The 21,098-nt window shown below is 38.5% G+C and overlaps 2 protein-coding genes across 5 annotated transcripts in view; one reads left to right on the plus strand and one right to left on the minus strand.

Moving 5' to 3' along the window:
- Nucleotides 1-19,049, minus strand: part of LOC143355160 (uncharacterized) — a 44,938-nt gene extending 25,889 nt beyond the window's left edge. Inside the window, exons 1-2 of one of the 4 annotated variants that reach the window (XM_076789732.1) lie at nt 18,911-19,049; nt 17,888-17,971 (exon numbers count right to left, since the gene is read on the minus strand). The gene's annotated coding sequence lies outside the window, so the exon portion shown is untranslated. Of the gene's footprint in view, nt 1-17,887; nt 17,975-18,733; nt 18,755-18,910 lie in introns of those variants that run through there. The other 3 variants (XM_076789733.1, XM_076789731.1, XM_076789734.1) reach the window with 3 other exon arrangements.
- The window catches only part of LOC143355163 (uncharacterized), a 75,541-nt gene that overhangs the window by 38,846 nt on the left and 15,597 nt on the right, over nt 1-21,098 (plus strand). The gene's annotated exons all lie outside the window — the stretch shown is intronic.

A 21,098-nucleotide genomic window follows, 5' to 3' on the forward strand; every position in this document is an offset into this window, starting at 1 on the left:
AATTTCCACTTACAACATTGTTAGATCGAGCGACGTTCGCTGCAACAGCAATCTGCATTGAAAAATGAAAATTTTGACTTTCAAACGAACTCCAGTCGCTCGACGTAATTTTCCGCGGAATTTTATGATTAAAAATGGACTCTCTTCTCGGAGAATGTCGAACGTTTCGTTCCATATGTACATACGTCAATTTTTCATTTAAATTTCCATATCGTGCTGCGTCAATTTATTAATAAATTATGAGCAACATTGGGTTCAGATTTGTTCGGTTAAATTTTATAAAGTTGGTTTATAAAGTTTTTGACGTGGTCCTGTAAAGATAGCATAGTGTCTCCAGTTAATTTACACGGATTTTTGTAACCTGAAGAAAAACAGAGACAATTGCGGACGTTCCACTTTCATGTCTACCGATTAACCAGGTTTTTGTTACATTTGAAACCTGTTAGACGAAACCGGTTTTTATTACATTTACAGGTTTTTATTAAACCTGATCCTTGACGAGTTGCCAGGTGTTGCCATTGATTCTAATTACCATAAATTAATACGCAAATGCCTGTATTTCCACGAATCGTCGTAATCTGCTCGCAATGTTTCTGTACACATAACTCATACATTCCTTATCCGTAGAAAGGAGCAAAACAGTTGCTTTAACGGACAGTTGAAGTAATTACTGGCGCAAGAAGAGCAATATCCTAAGTCATTCCGATTTGCATATGTGACGAGAGAACAGAGGAAGAAACTTTTTCCGACGGTTTCTTCACCAATGAAAAACATTTTTCATAAAAATATATCTAATGGTTGACGAAAAATATACGAACGTGAAACATTTTTTAAAAATACTATGTGTTTCGCTAACAAATGTTACGCTAAAACTAAAAATATATTATTTATTTCTCTAACGTAGGGATTGCAATCTACGCGAGCCATTTAGTGGAAAAGAGAAAAATCAAAATACAGAATCATTCCCCGGGATTCGTACGACGAAAGCTATGCTCAAAATTTTCCACCGATTTCATTGCGTTGCAAGGAAAACTTGCAAAAGAATTCCGTGAGTTTTGCACACCCAAAGTTGCTTGCCCCTGAGATCCTCGACTGTTCTTCAAGATTGCAAGAGCAGCCCGGAAGAATCGTCGGCACGAGCCAATGAAAATTGGCGAGAGGAATCGCGGAAAACTGATGGAAAGAGCTCGAGGAGAATTCGTGCAAGAAGGACTATCCAGAATTAGTGGGTGGAGCTTGATTGAAGTGGTGAAAGATGAGAAGCGGTTGCAGGAAGTTCAATCAATTATATGACGTCGATAATCATAATTTAGCTACCGTGCCCACAGGAGGACCTCCATTGTATGAACGTTCTATTATATGAACTTACACAATACCGTGTGTACGCGAGTGTACACCTACATATACACGTGAACAGATGAAATCTGAAATATGAGAAATTCCTCAACAAAATTAATAAACCTGAATGTATTATCTCCACCATATTAAAATTAATAAATGGGGAATCAGTTTTGTAACAGTTTACTAATCACAGTGAAATTGGCACAATATTGGGATCGTGATGTGGCCAAAACGGAAGCAAATAGTATTAACAATTGGGAAAGAAAGTGTGATATAATTAAAAAATTTCGAGAATGAGCAAGGATTGGTTTGTTTACAATTTTTTTTAAATTGTGAATAATTGCGAAACCCTACTGCTACGTGTTTGGTCTATTAAATGAAAATTCTGTTATGTGAACAATTTCGTTCCCCGATTGGTTCGCAAATATATCATGGAGGCTCTACTGTAGACTATTGTTCTCCCTTGGAAAATAATTGTTCGCGGAGTAAGGTTCGACATGGTCCTAGACCGCCATTGGTCCTTGAAGAACTATGAATCGTGTTACCCCTGCCTTCTCCTCTTTTTCGATGTGCCATACTGGCCTCAACGACGCTTCGGTCGAGTGATACACCTATACTACTCTGTAAACGGACAATGTTACGTGCGTGTAGTTTGCCCTGTGTAACGGTGTCATTAATAATACTCGAGAACAGGAGGATGCATTGGCAGCGAGCGAGACACGGCAACGAGACACGTTGGCGAGGGGCACAGACGTATCTACTGTTCTGCTGCATCATGCTAATGCTCTACTTTGCATACGCTGTCTGAGTTAGCATTGTTACTGCCTGCCCATCCATTTCGCTAATCTAGAAATTCCGAATCAATGGGATTTTTACGAAATTACTTTAACCCTCGTGCATTTACACGTTCCTCACGGTGAAAACTCACCCATTTACTATACTCACGTACCGTAACATGATCAATGCGATCTGTGAGACGCGAGACATTCTTTAAAATCTGCCACTATAAATTGATTTTGTTGATTTAAAGTGTAAAGCAAAAATTCGTAAAATATTATCCTAAGCCCTTTTATACTACTTCTGAGAAACCTACGAGGATTAACCCCTTCCGTTGCCTCTTGATTCTTTATAACTTTCCGTCGTAGAGTAGCATAATAACAACAATTTACATGAATGTTACAGGCATAGAAATGATTTTGTTTTCTGAATAATTTTGAAAATTATTTTGATTTAAAGCTTCGGGTGTACCGTTTTCGGATGTGTATCGAGTAATTACGATTAATCGGCTATGCCGGGGCCATACAGGATAACACATACTATACATATAATACCTCTGGAGAGGACTATACGTGTAACGTAAGGGCACGAGGCAGACAACTATGTGGTATGGTGATGCAGTGATCGGCCTTTAGCGTGAGCCGCAAGCACTCTGATTTGCACGCACTCGAGTACGCTATTAATTTCCGTATTGGCATTGCCAAACTTTCGGACTCAGCTGCGGTGTTTCGGAAACGTGTTTTTTGAAATGTTAAACTGTAACAAAATACATTGAAATAATTCTCAGAATCCGTTGAACTGACCCCTCGACTTTTTAATCTGTGATTTTTTAATTCTACACACGTACAAAGACGCGAAAATAGACAAATAAAATTGAAATAACAAAAATTTCGTTGCCATCAATATAAAAGTATATATAACAGAGTGAAAGAATTATTGAAAAATGGTAAAATGATTATTCAGTTAAATAAAAAATATTTGCTCTGGAATATTTCTTAGGGTAGGCGACCCAATTATCGTGGGGGTACCAACTACTGTGCCTACATTAATAATACTTATTTTTAAAGCATAATGAATATTCAAAAAGAGATGTATGGTGTAACATATATATATCAACTGATTTTAATGAAAAAAATGTAATATCTCTTCTTCAATATTGTGCTTTCAGAATAAGTATAATTAATATAGGCACAGTAAGTGGTACCCCCACATTCAAGTTCAAGATATTTGACTGAATAAAATCATAGACGACAGGCAAATGGATTGCAACATTGACCAAAAATTGTTTAAAAAATGGACACGGCGAGTTTCGATATTGCAGAGAAATTGAGAACAATTGGAGTCAACGATTGATCCGAACGATACACCGCTTCCAATCGGTTGAAATGCTTATGTAACTGCTACGGTAAGTCAGGAATGATTATGTACTTTGTTCATTGATCGCACAATATGCGTACAATTTTCGCGTCGTGCGATTAACGTATCTGTCTGCGACGACACGCGCGATTCGAGACACGTATCGTACGGCGGCATTGCCATCCAAGCGGCGGCAAATGGGTCGCTCGTTTGCGCAACATGACACAAAAATCAATTGAGCAATGTAAATCTGTGCGCCTTAGGCGCGCATGCAAAACAACCTGCTGCGCGACTAATTACTATCGACTTTTTAACAGCTAAACGGTTCGAGCTAGCGAAGTCGCTGGAAATTGTGTGGAGAAGATCCGTCACGGTTTCAATGATCTTGTCATCGGATCTTCATGCATTTGTAGCATGTACACATTTGAAAAATGCAAAACTACATATATAACAACAAACATTAACAACATCTCATGGTTACCGTAAGAAATGTTCTAGTTGATAAAGCGAACTTGATTCTCATCCTGCTTTTTATAAATATCCGCAGTCTACTTATTTTTGTTAAGAATGGAGACGATTTAAACATTTTAAAGCGAAGAATCCAAATGAAATTAACATTATGAATTGTCAAAAATATTCTTTTTTTGCTAAAAGCTAAATTCTCGAGCAACAAAGATAAACAGCTGAATCCGAAGATAACCGAAAACAGATTCGCCCCGCGGGATTATGGCACATCAGATAATAATGAGGGCGCGATGTCAGTTACGATTTCAAATAGACACGGATGAGTTTAATTTCTGGTAATAACAGAATTCACGTCATCGAATAACGGTGCATAATGATGTTTATACGACTGTCGAGCGCAACATAAAATCAAGTCGAATTAAATGATAAAACAACAAACGGTACTAGACCCTGGAAAGCAATATACGTAGCGTAATTGAGAGTAAACCTAATTTCAGTGTCATGCGTTGCTGATAACGGTTCTGTTGTAACATGTAATTGAAGTAAAGCTGCCTCGAATCACCGATACAGCTTAATGACGGCTGGTAACTATAGGCGAATGGGTTTAACGGTAAACAATGCGACGGTCGCTGAAAGATACAAAGATGGCGGCATAGTGGTGTTGGAAATAATTTCACCATAACTTCAACATACAGTCGATATTAAAATGTGAATTCAAAGTAAATGACTTGAATCGGGCCGTCACTGAATAAATTTAGTATGACAGATATCTGATTAATGGCTGGGCTAATGGAGTATTGCTAGAAGCCATGAAAAGACGAAACTGCGAATGAATAAAATAAAATGAAAGGGGCACTGTGCACGTGCAGATAATTAATCGGTGATATCGCTCATTTACTATGCTCATTTACCGTATGTCATTTGCTGAGATAAGGCACGTCGAATGGTATTATTCATTTATGACAAAATTGAATAGTTTCAAAGCGCTAGAAGAATTTTGAAAAATTCGGAAAACTTTTACAATGCACAAAATAGTTTTGTTTAGAGATTATAGAATTCAGTACGAAAAAGAATTAACTCTACGCGCGGTCTCCGATTTAGCGAGGGACATAACGGGAAATTATGTTTGGCCACTTACGTTGTGCTAACAGGTGGTCTCGTGAATTGGAGCTCAAAGAAACAGAAATCGGTGTTCTCTATGTTGCACCATTACAAAATTGCACTCAATTAGCTACCCAGTGTAGCAAATGAACTTGTAGAGGCTTTCATCTACATTTCCAGTAATTAAATGCTAATTTAAGCACACTCTTAGGACTGATATTCTTAGAAGCTACTAGCTCAGCAAAATTAGAATTTCATTCCTCTATAGTTGAGCATATCTTGTAGGCAATCGTTAAGTACTTTAATAAACGAAAGTGACTTTTCATTGCAAGAACACACTGTGTACTTCATTAGGGTTGAGGAATTCTCATTAAAATCGACATTTTCGGTATGGATGACTTTCTATGTAAGTACGAGCAATTTGCATCTCATCAAATTACGATAATTACTATGAGCTAATAGCAATCAACTCTTTGATCGCAGAACGGTTGGAAAAAGCAATTTGTATCGTAACCTCGTTACGTCCTGTACTCCTTTCGAGGTCTCTTTCACAGTGAAATGTTCAATATCCTCATTCAGGTAATTACTAATTAATTCGTTGTTACTAATTATGTACAATATCTGGAGACAGATATATATATATATATATATATATATATATATATATATATATATCATCTACAATCTGTTGTTTCTATAATGCAATCATTTTTCCACTGAATACATCGTACGTAATTGAAGACGACCAGCTCTGTCAATAAAATTTATTTCAGAACGTCGTTGGTAATAACTAGACTGCGGATTTTTATGCAAAATAAAATCATTTTGTCCTGAATTGCAACGAACTGAAGTTAAACAGAAATTTATTTTCTTTCTTGTTACGTTTAGAAGATTGAAAATAATAGTATGTTTAAATTTTTCTAATATTTGTGCTACTTAAAATTTCATTTACTAATTTTCGTCATAAATGCATAAAGATCCGCAGTCTATAAATAACACAATAGCAAGCAAACGCTCGGTTCTATAAGAAAGGACAACGACCTTGCTAAAAATACTATTTACACAATTTTACTACCCAGAACTGATAAAAAAAATTCTGCAGAAAATACCCAGCGTTTGCTTTTACTTATATCGGCTAGTTATTGTTCCTTATAAGAAGCAACTGACTTTCTCGGTATTCGAGCACCGATACTCTAACTGTAAACATGTGTACATATTGAACCTGTTCCGTCAACCTCGCGACTGATGTTGCATTTGCATAAAACACGGAAATTTTCTCCGACCATCATAAACGATGTCTTACGCAAGCTGTCGAAATTCGTCGGACAGTATTCCCATACATGTTTACAACTAATCTGCCAAGTACATTCGTTCGGATTTCCCCAGCATGACTTCATCGTCGCGTTTCACGTTGCCGAGGACGATCCAACGCCTCCAATTATGCTCGGAGATACAGTCGGAGTCAAAAAGACACAAAAAGTTTAAAAAGAGTTTTTGCAGAGCCTCCTTTCATTTTTCAACAGAAACTATACGTTTGAGCAGAGATTTGTATAATTTTATTAATTGTTTTCTGCCTTGATCGGCGCCATACACGTAGAATAACATTCCTTAACTCGCCAAGTGTTCTTGTACAATATACAGTGATTTCTCTGTATATGTCGCCAAGGCCTCGATGATAAACGTCGCGGAATTATCCCCACTACTGCGGGGTATACCCTGTGAGAGGCCCCGAAGCTCGAGAGGCCTGTGTAAACATAACAGGGCTCGAGAATGTCTCCTGGACGATAAACGTCGCTGGCAAGACCCGTGTTGATGACATATATCGAGAATTCACTGTAATTGACCTGCTATCGTACGGAAACGCAAAGAAACGTGGGGGGAGCCATCTTTCTGTCCCCGACTGTACAAAATCTGTCATACGAATCGCCCGTTGGGATCTCTTCTATTTTTCGTTTAATTGTTATTTCCTCTGGTTAGTGCTTACAGCGAGGCAATACGGCTGTCGCAGTCGTTGCGATCCAGTTCGATCGAGCTCGCAGTTAAATATCCGGGCGTTGCACAACGCGGGGAATATTCCGCTGGACGTCGGTCCGACGAAATTTCACGGCGATTGCCGGAAACCGAACGATCGAGGACCAGGAAAATAATCGGATTATACGACCGAGCACGTTTCCGAGTGACGGGTCAATCTTCTCGGTACAACATTGTACTCGATCCCGCCACTCTTACCGACCTCTCCAGACCTCGGGACCCCTCGAGTTGCGTCAATTGCGAGTCTCTGTGAACTAGGCTAATTCCATGCGAATCACCGAGACAGGGTGTTGGAAGTTTCACTCGAGGGAGTAAGGGCTCCGGTTTTCAATTTTGAAATCGATTTTTTGTTTTTTACATTTTCTTGGAGCATAACCGGTATCCGGAAGATGAGGCTATGTCGTGATCTTTAGGAAGACCGTAACTTTTTGCGAAACTTGTTTTGCTTTAACATTTAATAAAACAAACTGTGAGAAATGTCTGAGAAATCGAATTTTTTCTGTGAACTAAAGCTTAAATCTATTTCAGTACTAGAAAATGATCAGATATGAAAATCTGGTGGGACAGGGTGTTGGAAGTTTCACTCGAGGGAGTAAGGGCTCCGGTTTTTAATTTTGAAATCGATTTTTTGTTTTTTACATTTTCTTGGAGCATAACCGGTATCCGGAAGATGAGGCTATGTCGTGATCTTTAGGAAGACCGTAACTTTTTGCGAAACTTGTTTTGCTTTAACATTTAATAAAACAAACTGTGAGAAATGTCTGAGAAATCGAATTTTTTCTGTGAACTAAAGCTTAAATCTATTTCAGTACTAGAAAATGATCAGATATGAAAATCTGGTGGGACAGGGTGTTGGAAGTTTCACTCGAGGGAGTAAAGGCTCCGGTTTTCAATTTTGAAATCGACTTTTTGTTTTTTACATTTTCTTGGAGCATAACCGGTATCCGGAAGATGAGGCTATGTCGTGATCTTTAGGAAGACCGTAACTTTTTGCGAAACTTGTTTTGCTTTAACATTTAATAAAACAAACTGTGAGAAATGTCTGAGAAATCGAATTTTTTCTGTAAACTAAAGCTTAAATCTATTTCAGTACTAGAAAATTATCAGATATGAAAATCCGGTGGGACGCCCTGTATATATATTTTCTTTTTTATATATGTGAAGGGTATTCGACTGTATGTAGATGCTTCGGGCGGTGATTCTACGTAGCAAATAAAACGAATGGTAGAACCCGGGTTTTACGACCCTGAATGGATGAAGAAGACAATCCTCATGTTTTTTTATTTTCGGTGCAATTTCTTTATAGTCCTTTGCACTGCAGAAGCGATTGAAGAAAGGGACTGCCTGAATGCACCTCCATATATACCATGCATAATTCTACTGTATTGTTTGCACGCTTACTGCACATTTTGGTGCGTTTTAATAGCCTGACGTCTGCAGTCTATCTGGCACAATTTCTTTCCCCCTATTTTTTTTTCTTAGGTCTTCCAAAATGGCATCCTTGGTTTTTTCACTGTATAATTTATTCTGCTAAAGTTCTCTATTTTGTCTTCTGTTTTGTCACTAGACTCTGTAAAATACAAAACTGTGAGGCCAGAAGAATTTAAGATCACTACCATTTTGTTTTCGGCTTATTAAAATTATTGAAAGAAGAAGCACATTTTTATTTTTAATCCCTGTCCCTAACAATTCTCTTAGAAAGTGTTTATTTTGCATAAATACCACCATCATCGAAAGAAACAGGTTTTTAATAAAAAAAAAAAATTATAAAAATCGTACTACTAAAAACTAAAATTGCACAATATAAAAATACGTCCAAAGTGGGCACGTTAATTAAAAATTGAAGCCGATTCTCGTTCTGTAATAGCCTCCCGTAAATTCCAAGACGGTGCTGAAAAGTGTTCCGAACGAAACTTATATTATCAGCTTATTAAAAACCGGAGCTAATTAAAAAATAACACATTCTCTCCCGGTTCTTTGAGAGCCCGTGCGATCTAATAACCAGTCTGCTTTGCGAAAGAATTCTGCAAATGAAATTATGCGTCCAGCTTAATACTCCACGTGACGCCATTGCTCCTTTTTACATCGGCGTCGTAACTTCCCCTCAACAAAATGGAATAATGCAGAGTGTCGCCCGAGTAGAATGGCGGGAATGAAGCTCGAAGGACTGAATGTTGACCAATTATCAATTAATTCGATCTTGTTACCGGGCAAGCGTGATGATAGCGGCGTCTATTCAGGGGCGAGTCAGTGAATACTTTAACGGGGCTCAATATGGCGTCGCTTGTACATCATTTTAGTATATCACGTGTGGAACAATTGGTTCTTTGTGGTGCACTTTAAACAATTTCAGCCGTCGTGAAACATTGTGAAAATAAACGAACGGCATTCTGAATATTTCATGGACACCCTCTGGTGCTGGAATTAATGAAATTGAACTTTGGGATTGCAATATGTTATTTAATATGCAATTCGTGTCTCGCGAAATATTTATATTCACGACAATTGTTCGTTACATAACAAAACATTTGTCGTTCAATTGACAACGAGTTACGACTGGTCACGGAAAGTGTTCACTTCAAACAGAGAAAATAAGCTAAATATGCACTGGCATTTTGTTTTTTCTATACCATTCTCACAAACCAATAATAATTTATGTGAAATATATACTGTCTGAATTAATCTCAAAATACAGGAACTACATTCATTTCTTTGAGTAAGTACACTGACGTACAATATTTTCATAGAAAATAAATAAAAAATTAAATTGAAAAACAGCTTTTAGAATTTATTCTTTATAAACTGTTTTATATTGATTAAAGTACCGTGGACACCAAATTCACATGTAAAATCAACTAATCTCATAAGAAATAGATCTTGATGTTCCTTTTTTATTATCGAATGGATCATCCCCTTCCAGCCATGAACTTTGCTGTACCAGTACAAGCATAATTGTTGAGTTGCCTTGGCAACGAGTGCAAGGGATTCGCACGTCGCAGTTGCCGTGGCTGTCAGTAGCGTTCGACGTTCGATAGTTGCCGATACAAGCAACCGTTGCTGCACCAATAAACAACCAGGAATAATCGAACATGTGGCTGACGATGATGTCTCTTCGTCAGAGCTTAAGTATACAGGATTCCGTCACCGCGGTCTCGCCGGAAGTGTCACCATGAGGATCGCAAGACCGTTCTACCGGGTTCTATACAGTCGACGACGCGTCTACTTTATGAGACATTAAACAATATCCCGTCATCGTGTACCGTGATCATCGTACGAGAACAAATTATGGCATCGAGGGGTCAGATTACGCTGACGTTACAGATTTGCTGACTGTTATTTGCCAGATCCATTCGACCATCTAATCGACTCGCTCGCATTAGATCGGAAAGTTCCGTTAGAACCATACTCGATCCTCGCAAGGTGCACCATTTTCACGATTTTATGGCCGCCATGTCTAAACGCGTTCAAACTTTTACCGAAACAATCGTTTTTTTTTTACAGATTTTTCCACCCATCTTTTTTTTAGAAAAGGATCAATTATTTTTCTCAAATCTCGAAGCTTTTCTTACAGGGTGCTATTGTTGTTATATCGCATAAAACTGCTACTATCTCTGAGCAAAATTGAACAATTTCCAAAGCTAAATTTTTAGAATGTTGTTGAAATAAAAGTGTTTCAATTACTATTTCCAACAGGTTTTATTTACAATTCACTCAGCTCCGAAGTTAAATAGTCCCCCGTAAATGCATCTTCACAAAAATGGCGCATTAAAAAGTTTGGAGTCCATCATTTTAACGAGACTCGCAGCACCGGCGTTAACTAAAGTCTAACGTAATTACAACAATAACTTGGGCATGGAGTTTTACAAGCCCTGTTACGGCCCCTTACGAATTATCGTTGGAACCCTCCCCTGCCATCGTCGTCAACCCTGTCGTTCCTGGTCTTGCCAAAAACCTCCCCTATGCTTGGCCACCGTGCTATACATGATCACATCGTTTTTACGCCCGAACAAGGGCATACTGCACTCTCGTTCGCAACAACAAAAAAGTCCGGATCTACCGAACTTTGTCTTTTATTACTTTTCCTCTCGACCCTTGCCACGCGAACGTCTTCAAGTTAGTCTTCAAACTACGCTGAAAACTGGGAAATGTTTTCCACGGTGGAACTATTCTGCGGGCGATGTTTCTCAACTTCTTGAGTAAACGGTCCTCGTTTCATTAACCTTCCGTCGGGCTAACATTATACCTTCGAGCGAAACATAATCAAAATGATCGCGGAAATATAACTCGCCTGAAATAATAGATGAAGTTCGCGTAAGGTTTTTTTTTCAAAATATGGTAACTCGCATTAATTCTCTACTTAAAGGAGAATATTTTTAGAAATGGACGAAACCGAAAAAAAGGATGTGGAAAAGAAATTTTGAAAAAACGAATACTCCTGCTTTTGAATTTTCCCGTATCCTAACAGCCAAGTACCCTAATTTCTCACAAGTAAGAAATATGTTATACAAACAGAGAATATCCTAGATACCATTAATGGTCTCAGTGCCTTCCATTTTTAGAAAATGTTTACTACAAATTTTCCAAAAGATGTCAATTCTAATTGTACCAATTTAGTATAAAACTCTGTACCGTCGCTTGTGTTGAAAATACTATGTAATTTAGTGCTCGAATAGATGTGGACAAACTATCAGGCCGTCAAGATTTCATTTAAATGAATAACATTTAGTGACAGAACACCGATCGCTCTCCACTAAAAAATTTGTTATTTCTACACTTTTATTTGTTTATTGACTGACTCGACCCTACTAGAACTGCAGAAATTAATCAACTCTTTCAGAACGTTCTGTCCATAGTCGTGCAAATCGTGGAAAACAACGATACGTATGTACCACAATGCAACAATACAAAACAGCATGCACAAAGCAACAATTGAAATGAAAATCAATGGGAGAGTGCGTACAAAGGCGGTTCAATGCGGCACAACGTCCAATAATCGACTTATTTTACATGAATAGTACCAAATATTTGGTACAAACATAACCTGAACGTAATTCAAAATCAGCTAGTGTGTACTACAAACATTCGATATAGTGTGCTACACGCATTTTTAAATTGTTCTTATAATTTCTCTGTTTCAAATTACACCTACTCATTTTTGTTATAAACGCATAAAGATCCGCTGTCTAATAGTGTTATAATTCTTTTTGCTCGATGTATCCTCCACGTCGAAGACACGTGTTTTATTCCTCTATGGACCCTATGGGGTCAAAATGAAAAATTGGGTTGCGTATATTACTTCAGCTTTGTTTTTGCTGTAGCAATTTTGATTAGCTATTTTCTTGCGACGCGAATATTTGAATATGCCCCGCGCCGGCGAGATCATGCACACTTTCGCGCAAGGATTTTTCCTATTTATACGCTTGCCAGTGTATGTTTTCCTACAGAGAAAAACAAATGAACACACGCTGCTTTTCCTTGAGCTGAAATCTTCGTGGAACGAGGTCAGAGCGAAGTCCAAATCGACGTTAACACGTGTAACCGAGTCTGTTTTATATTAGCTTCGTGTCAGGTTCTTGAAAATCTCAAGGCACTATCAATAAATCAGAAGACGTTGCAACGTTCGACAGAATTCTCCATAGAGCCGAAGAATTCAGCAACTGAAGTGTCGAACGCTGAAGTGTTCCAACACTTGTGCGAGATTCCGGTGAACAAGAGTCCAAATTACTCCACTTAGGGCATCGATATATGTGTTATCAATGGATAGTGAAGCTGTATGCAAAATAAAAATTTTCTACTTAAATTGCAGCAAACTGAAGCGAAATAGACAATAACAAAAGACAATAAAAAGATGTAGAAACGTATCAGAGACTAAATTTTTCCGTTGTACTTGCTAAACGGAGCTGCACGATCTTAGTCAGTACGCCTATCCCCTCCACTGGGTGGCGTACCCCGTGAGAAGCTCGACCCAATTACAAAATGTCTTTATTTTTCATTATTTTTTTATAGGACTTTCGCAAATTATTCGTGGCATTTTTCTGATTAAACTGACACTGAACACGATATAATTTGAACTGTATTTAGTGGTTTAATTGACAGTATATAGTGTACCTTCGGCACGGTCACAAGAAAATAGTAGTCCTACACGATCTATGTCACATAGCTTCTCTTAAGAATATTTTCTTCAAATATGACGCCGTAAATGAATCATAATTAGTTGAAGTGTAGAGCAAAATTGGATGAAATTGGATCTTTTGTGCCACTATTTCTGTACGAGGATTAAGGGCCCGGGATAGTCACGTGACTTTTTAATTAATCATTTCCATTCACAGCCTTCAGACACAGACTTAAGCCTACTTCTAACCCTTATATCACCAAATATCTGCATAATCTCGGCAGCTCCTGACCAGCGCGCACTAGATTGAACCTTCCTCTTTCGAACGAGCCCTTTACCAGCGACAAAATATTCTTATATAAGGACGAAAACTTGAGGCACGTGAAACCATTTTTTGACGGTAATGTAGTCGCTCTACCTTATCGCGAATCTACGAAAGACCGGGCCCTTAGAAAAAAATGTCACCACGAAGCGTTCGATTCGTGAATATAGGAAATTACTTATTGCTGAAACGAATATTTCAATGAACGCTAAATACGCGTTCGTTATCAGGCGGCCGACCGAAATAACGAAGAATGGAAAGGACGAATGGGCAGCGGTAGAAAACGGAAGCAAAGGAAACACGGCTCGGCTCTATCATTCCACAACTGCCAGACGAGGCAGCCAATTCACGAAATGCTTATTTATAGAATGCCAGCAATGTTCACGGCACAGTTATCGTAGTTATCAAACGCGCCAACGACATGGGTACAGTCAATCAAAAAAAGGCCCCGTACACTCTTCGAACGGAATAATATTTTTAAAACGAGTTCAAACCAGAGATTGGAAGAGTTGTGGAATTGTATAATAAGTTCCATTTAAAATGTGAACCGTGGAACTTTTTCAACATATGTTTTCATAGTATGAGCTCCAATGAGAACAGACGAAGAAAATTTCCTCAAAGTTTTAATTTGAATAAAAAATTTTACTTTGTCAAAGACATCTATTTTGTTCATGACAGATTTATCAATCCTTATCACAAATGCTATTCAATGAATAGTAAGAAACAGTGATACACGAAGATTGCAGTCACATTCGCAGTGCACAGGTCCAATTTTCGTTCAAAAAAATTCATGGTAGAAAATTATTTGTTGCAGTTTATTATTCGTTTGATGTAGACATTTTTTTCTTACACTGGTATGAATTCACAAAGGACAACTCGAATGTAGAAAAATAGAAATGTACAACGTAGAATCGAAACAAAAAAAAAAAGCATGAAACTTAATACTACGAAATAAAACTTTGCCGAGAGTCAGAGAAATATATGGCGCGAACTATGTTTGGTATTCCGCGTGCAAAAAATATATATTTTCGTGCGATACAGCGAAGTTATGCATGGGCGACATCGGCCATCGGAATATTGATATACGTGTGCTCTAAAACTCAACAGTTTATCGGCGTACACAACTTTTAATTAACCGAAGTTGCGGAATTAATGGAGTAATCGTACAGGTTAAATTTATTAAACACGCGCGGAACTAAAAATTGAATATGCCGACAACAATCGATTTTAAAACAAACATGCAGCTCGATTACCTCTTGAATTAGAATTCACCGTTTTATTGAATTCTTTGGCTTTTAACAGCTATTACAATTAAAAGAATTAGCACAGATTACATTCTGTTAAAATTTAAACAATATTTGTGAGCTAATCTTTTATATGAATCCTGTATTTCTTATGAAACTTTTATTATTATTTTTTAAATCAATTGTTCACACAGATTTTATATTTATTACAAAACGCAAAATGGTTCAATTTTTCTTTGCAACTAGGAAGAAATATTTTCTCCCATTAATTTTCCACTAATCGTACGTATGATTTAATACTCGAGGCGACGAAATGATCGTACCGTCCGCATTTTATTCAGCGTACACTCACTATCCAACGCATGTGCTCATTACGAAGATAATTTAGCTGATCAAATAACCTGGAGGAAAACAATTGCTATCTAACGGACATTCGAGGCACTGCGGCGGACGAATTTTTGTTGCAACATGATTCGACAGTGTACGGTTTATCAGAAACATTTGTAATTTAATATCTGTCTCTAAGAAAACAGGAGACTCGTATTTCGAATCATCAAAATATTTTCATTCTCAGAATCTTAAAATACGTGCGATCTTTCTTACTATTTCTATGTGGTATTACGAGATAAATAGTTAGATAAAACACTTAATTCTTCCTAACGCAATTACTCGAAATTGTTCGACTAGTCCGTTGTTTAGTTCATTAAAAAATATAAACATGCTTCATTATTACAGCTTAGTAAACTAACACATCTCGTAATAGGAAGCCCTTCGGTGCTCGTAATTAGTCTAGTTGTCTTTGTAGCATAATTACTCTCTGTTGCCGACGCGTAGTTCATTTCTTCAGTTTAATTCTTGTTTCAGATTCTTTTGTTTCTCCGCTCTACTCGGCGGTGCTGATTACTAAAGAATTCAGTTCAGCATAGTTAACAGACCCTTCGGAGATAGCGTTCGTTCGCATTCGCGACTAACACGTACACCGGGTACAAGAACAAGGACACTCGTACTCGAGGAACTCACTTCTCTGTACCAGCACAGAAAACTACTATGAAATGCAATTGCAATGTATGTTACTCACAACTACCGAAAACCGTTTCAACAGGTCCATTGGTTGCTTGGCAAAGTTTTCAAGAAAATGACCGACCGAGTAATATTATTACTATTATATTAATACTATTATAAATAATAGCAATACTATTACAACTATCATATGTACAAATTAATCAATAGTAAGTCTACTTCATAATTAAACTATAACCCAAATCGATAACCTTAAGTCTTTTCAGTACCTCCACTACTTTAAATGGCACCCACCCACTTTGTCACAAACGCGTAAAATCTGCAATCAGCTCGTCAGATCGGATAATCGAGGCGCCACTACATCGCGAATCAAACGAGCACACATGATCCAAATTGCGTCGTGTTTGGTATCATTTCAATCGGAAGGAGGCCACGAATGTATTCGTAAAAGTTTCACAAAGAGATAATCAGGAAAAACAAAGCTTTGTCACGGGATTAGTATTATCTCACCGATATACGTCGACGCTTTGTTTACTCGCTCTCCTTTTCTACGCCCGACATTAAGAGATCAAAGAAGAGTTTCTGTCCACAATATAAATAGCATTTTGATCCTAAAATATTCACATACACCGGGACATTGTAGTGACACTTATACCGATGCTGTGATTAGAAGCTCGTGGCATCGTTCACGACAGAACGCCGTGCTCCGCCGCTTCATCGAGCCTCATTTAAACGGGCGCGAGCCCTGATGGGCCCGACGGTCTCGTTAAGCCCACGAGGCTTTCGTCGATCGCGATAAACGTCGAACGGCCGCATGTGCCATAGTCATCGTCGAATATTCCTGTACGAAAATGGTGTGCGGCGCGGCGCGGCGCGGCGACGCGCAGAAGCAACAGAACGTCAGAATTCACTCTCGTTACCGAAGTTTCGAGCTTTTCCAGCGGCACTGAACGCTATCCCCATAAGCCGTAAGATAGCCCCCGCTGTTTTAACGGCAATCCAATTTGCCCACGATCGATGCCGACGTCAGTCAGCCACGCGTTCCCGGAGCCTAACCGAGCCGACGATATAACCCTATCCCGAGAGGAACGCAAAATCTTTTTGCAGAGTCTGCGAACACGATTACCTGGCCATCAGGCCACCGCAAAACTCCAACAAAATCCAGGAAATGTTTGCTCGAAGTCGAACAAAAATATTATTATTCCCATTAGTAATACGATTTTCCTTCCATACTTTCAGAATTTCAAATGCAAACACATGGTTGCGAGCACTAATGCTCCACCATTTGTCATTTCCCGGGCTGTGCCGGAACCCGAACTATCGGGTCGGGTCGGGTCGGTTCGGGCACGCGAAATATTTTCGGGACGGGTACCCGAAAATTTCAGGGAACCTCTAACCATTTATATTTATTTTTAAAAATACTTGATGTGACTGTTTATTGACATATTTCGTACGCTACTATACAGCACTGCACAGTAGTTCGAGAAACGGTAGCCGAGTTTTCGGGAACCCGACCCGACCCGACCCGACCAACGGGTTCCCAAAAATTTCTGGCACACCCCTAGTAATTTCCATTCCCGTGTAATTTAATTTTAATTCCGTTTAAAAACCTTATTTCTTATCATCGAATAGGCAATTGTGCTTACCAAAGCAAACTGTGCTTGTGCGACAATAGTTGTAAAGCGTCATTGTCTCGCAACAACGGCGGACGTGGCAAAATGCGCAAAACGTGATTTTCGGTATAATTGTGTATCGACTATATCGGTTGGAGTGCATAGTACATTATGACAAAAAGTCTTCTATACACAAACGTACAGTCTTTTGTCTCCACAACAAAGCCGCTGTCTTTTCAATGAGCCCTTGAGAGAGACTATGGTATTCATGAAACGGAGTAGGCTATTTTTGAAGACAATAGCCAATAGTTTACAATATGTTACGCATTAAATGTAACACTGTCGCCACTAAGCATTGGAATTATCGTTTAAACTGTCGTTTCTCATTGTCAGACAAAGTTCAGACTTATCTGACAAGAGTATACCAGCGCGAACTCGTTGTTAATGGATATTGTTGCAGTTTCACATTTTTGTAGAGGAGAAAGATGTTCGTGCATTCACTCACCTGTCAATTGACAGCGTCCACCACAATTTGTCGGGTCCTTTGTCTCCTCTGCACGCAGATACTCTTCCGACGTGACCAGAAAACCTTTTGAAGGACAGAACTAATTACTATGCTACCAATATTGCTGATCTTATTTTGTACCGAACTATTCGAAACGATAAAACAGTTTAATAATGAGATGTGATAAAGCAATTGGACATACGGTGAATCGAAATAGTACACACTCTTTAACTGTTATAGTGGCACACTCGTTAATTATGATAATATAAATTTAAAAAATAGCATATTGATTTACTAGTTTTCCGACTGAAAAATGGCGACTACCAACATTCTTTCTAGATTATAGGCGATAAGTAGAATGCCAATTCCTACAAACGGATTTTTTTGAATGCATAATCTCTGCACATGTCAGCAATGTGCCGTTTTTCTTGCAACATATTTCCTGTGTCATTTTTTATCGAAAATTACCAACTCACAATTAGCATATCATTCGCGACATTCGAGCTGCTTTCGATAGTACAACGAAAGAATGTTTTACATAAAAGTGCATTAGTATGATACATAACATTTTCTTTATAATGTTCTTAGAGGATGCACTAATTTTTCTCATAAATGCACAGAATACACAGTCCGACTATACGATACTACGCAACTTGTTTTTGAAATTCTTATCGACAACTTCGCTCTCGATAACTGTCATTGATGTTTCCAAAACAAACGAATCTGTTTCGCGCTAAACGCACGGAAGACCTCCGGGAACGGAGTAGCACAAATATTTACGTAGAAATGCACAAGACCAGTCATTGGCTCTCAAGCTGCACAAAGGAATTTAAATGAAATACTTACTTTGATTACTTTCACGCGTTATGCATCTACCGGAAATTCATTTGTTTTGGAAACCGAGATATCGTGGACGAGATCGTGGAAAACAATTCAGAGAACAAATTCTATCATTGTAGGAACGTGTTACACTATAAGGATGTATTAGAAATTCGTTGAAAGTCGCATAAACATGACACGCACGGCGGTGTTTACCGGTCACTGTTCGTTTCCTCGAGACAAGGGCACAACGAGGGGCCGCCGCGCGATCCGCTCTTAGAATCGAATCGGCGAGGACACGGTCACAGATGCATCCGATCGCGGTCGACGCATCACTGGTCCGGCTAACATCCTCGCGATTTATAAAGCCTCGTGTCCGCTCTCTGACTTCGCCGCGTGTCGTTCGGTTCGTTATTATTCCCCTGCCAACCGCCGCCGCCGCCGGTTGATTCCCCTCCCAGCTCTGGGACCAACATTCTTCCACCCACCGCGTGTTACACGCTCGCAAACGCGGCACCCAACCGATCCCATGTAGATCTCCTTCGCGCCTCCTCTTTGATCCTGCTCAGCAGATCCTAAGAGGACCGGACCGTCCCAGGGATGATTTAAGGCCGCATTGTGTTCGCCGGAACGCTGTCAACATGATCGGAACAGCGAATTCGACACAGCCGTATGTACTACCAACACTAACAATTTTAGAGCAACATGATTTTACAAACAAGGATTAGAAACAGGGAAGGATTTCGAGGCCGTTTCTCCACGAATTTTTCGCAATTTAAAAAAAAACTATTGAACCTTTCGTATTGGAATTTTGCATACATGTTGATTGGTATTTGAAGTCCACCTGTGATTTTTTTTAAGTAAAAATTATCGATATTACATGAGTTATATATTTTTTTTATCGAGCCTCATTCTTTATGGAGCCCTCAACGGGCGTGAGCCCTGATGGGCCCGACGATTTTTTTCAGCAAAACTATTGAACCTTCCGCATTGGAACTTTGCATACATAGGTATTGGTATTTGAAACGTATCTGTGATTATTTTTATGTAAAAATAATCAATATTACATGAATTACATATTTTTTTATAGAGTCTCATTTAAACGCGCGTTAGCCCCGGTGGGCCCGACGATTTTTTTCAGCAAAACTATTGAACCTTCCGCATTGAAATTTTACACACATATTTATTGGTATTTGAAGTCCATCTGTGATTTTTTTTAAGTGTAAATAATCGATATTACATAAGTAATATATTTTTCTATGGAGTACGTCTTCTACTGATGTAACCAAGAAAATTGTTTATTAATCAGTACGAATGTATGGTCTGTACCAAAACAAAATTACCCTGATTATTTACGACATGGCGGCATTGTCGGTGTACTCCCCACCAACTGGTACAAAAATAAATACGTTCTTCAAAATTTTAATAATTTATACGATTATAAATTCTTCCTGTGTTTTGATTAAAAAGTGTAGATTTTATTCGCTTGTGTGAGGTCCTACTGTTCATGTGTAACGAGGATAAATGTACGTTTAAATAAATGAGTCGTTATCGCGACGCCGCGAAGCATCGATTCACAGAATCTCGCGACTAGAATTTTAAGAGGCAGTTCGAAGATTAAATTTCATTCATCGAGCAAAGGATATACGAGAGTGGTTTTCATTTATCATGGCGCCTTTATTCCTTTGCCACTTTTTCATCTCGCAGATTCGAGACGTCCTTTTATGAATGGCGGCACGATTCACGGTATCTAGATCATTACGGCGCGCGGCGGCGTGGCTCAGACATTTGCACTTGTACGCCTGGTTATCTGTTTTCCGACAGAAAAGAGTTCGTTGCTGCTCGTCTGTTTCCTCCCATGCGTCATCTTGCGTGGGAAAGTTTGTCCAACAAATCTCGCCGGTGGTTATCTCAGTGCTGTCTGGCTACGGTGCGCCTCTCTCGTCGCGAAACTTACTGTAACATGCAAATATTGACTGTCGCTTAAACATTAATATCGTTGCACCACTGAAAATCAAGTTTTGCGAATTGAAAACTTCAACTGCGGTTCCCATCTAGAACCCTTAAGCGGACTTTAAAATGGCCACGATTCAATTAAATTATATCTAATATTACATGTATATTTAATATTCAGCTCTACCAAAATGGTAAACAGAAACACAGTGAGATAATAAAATTTTATCCAAATCCACAAATTTATTATTAATAGTTAGACGAGCCATTTAATGAAAAAATTGTGTAAGCCAATATTTCAGTAGTATCAAAATTCGGTATATCCATTTTTTAAATTTTTGAATATTTATTTATCTCTGTTCTGTAGGACCCTGATTAATTTTTCTCCTGATTAATTGATACTCCCCAAAAGTTCAATCAAGGGTTAAATATTTATTGC

The sequence above is a fragment of the Halictus rubicundus genome, chromosome 6 (genome assembly GCF_050948215.1).
Source record: "Halictus rubicundus isolate RS-2024b chromosome 6, iyHalRubi1_principal, whole genome shotgun sequence".
NCBI classification, from domain to species: domain Eukaryota; kingdom Metazoa; phylum Arthropoda; class Insecta; order Hymenoptera; family Halictidae; genus Halictus; species Halictus rubicundus.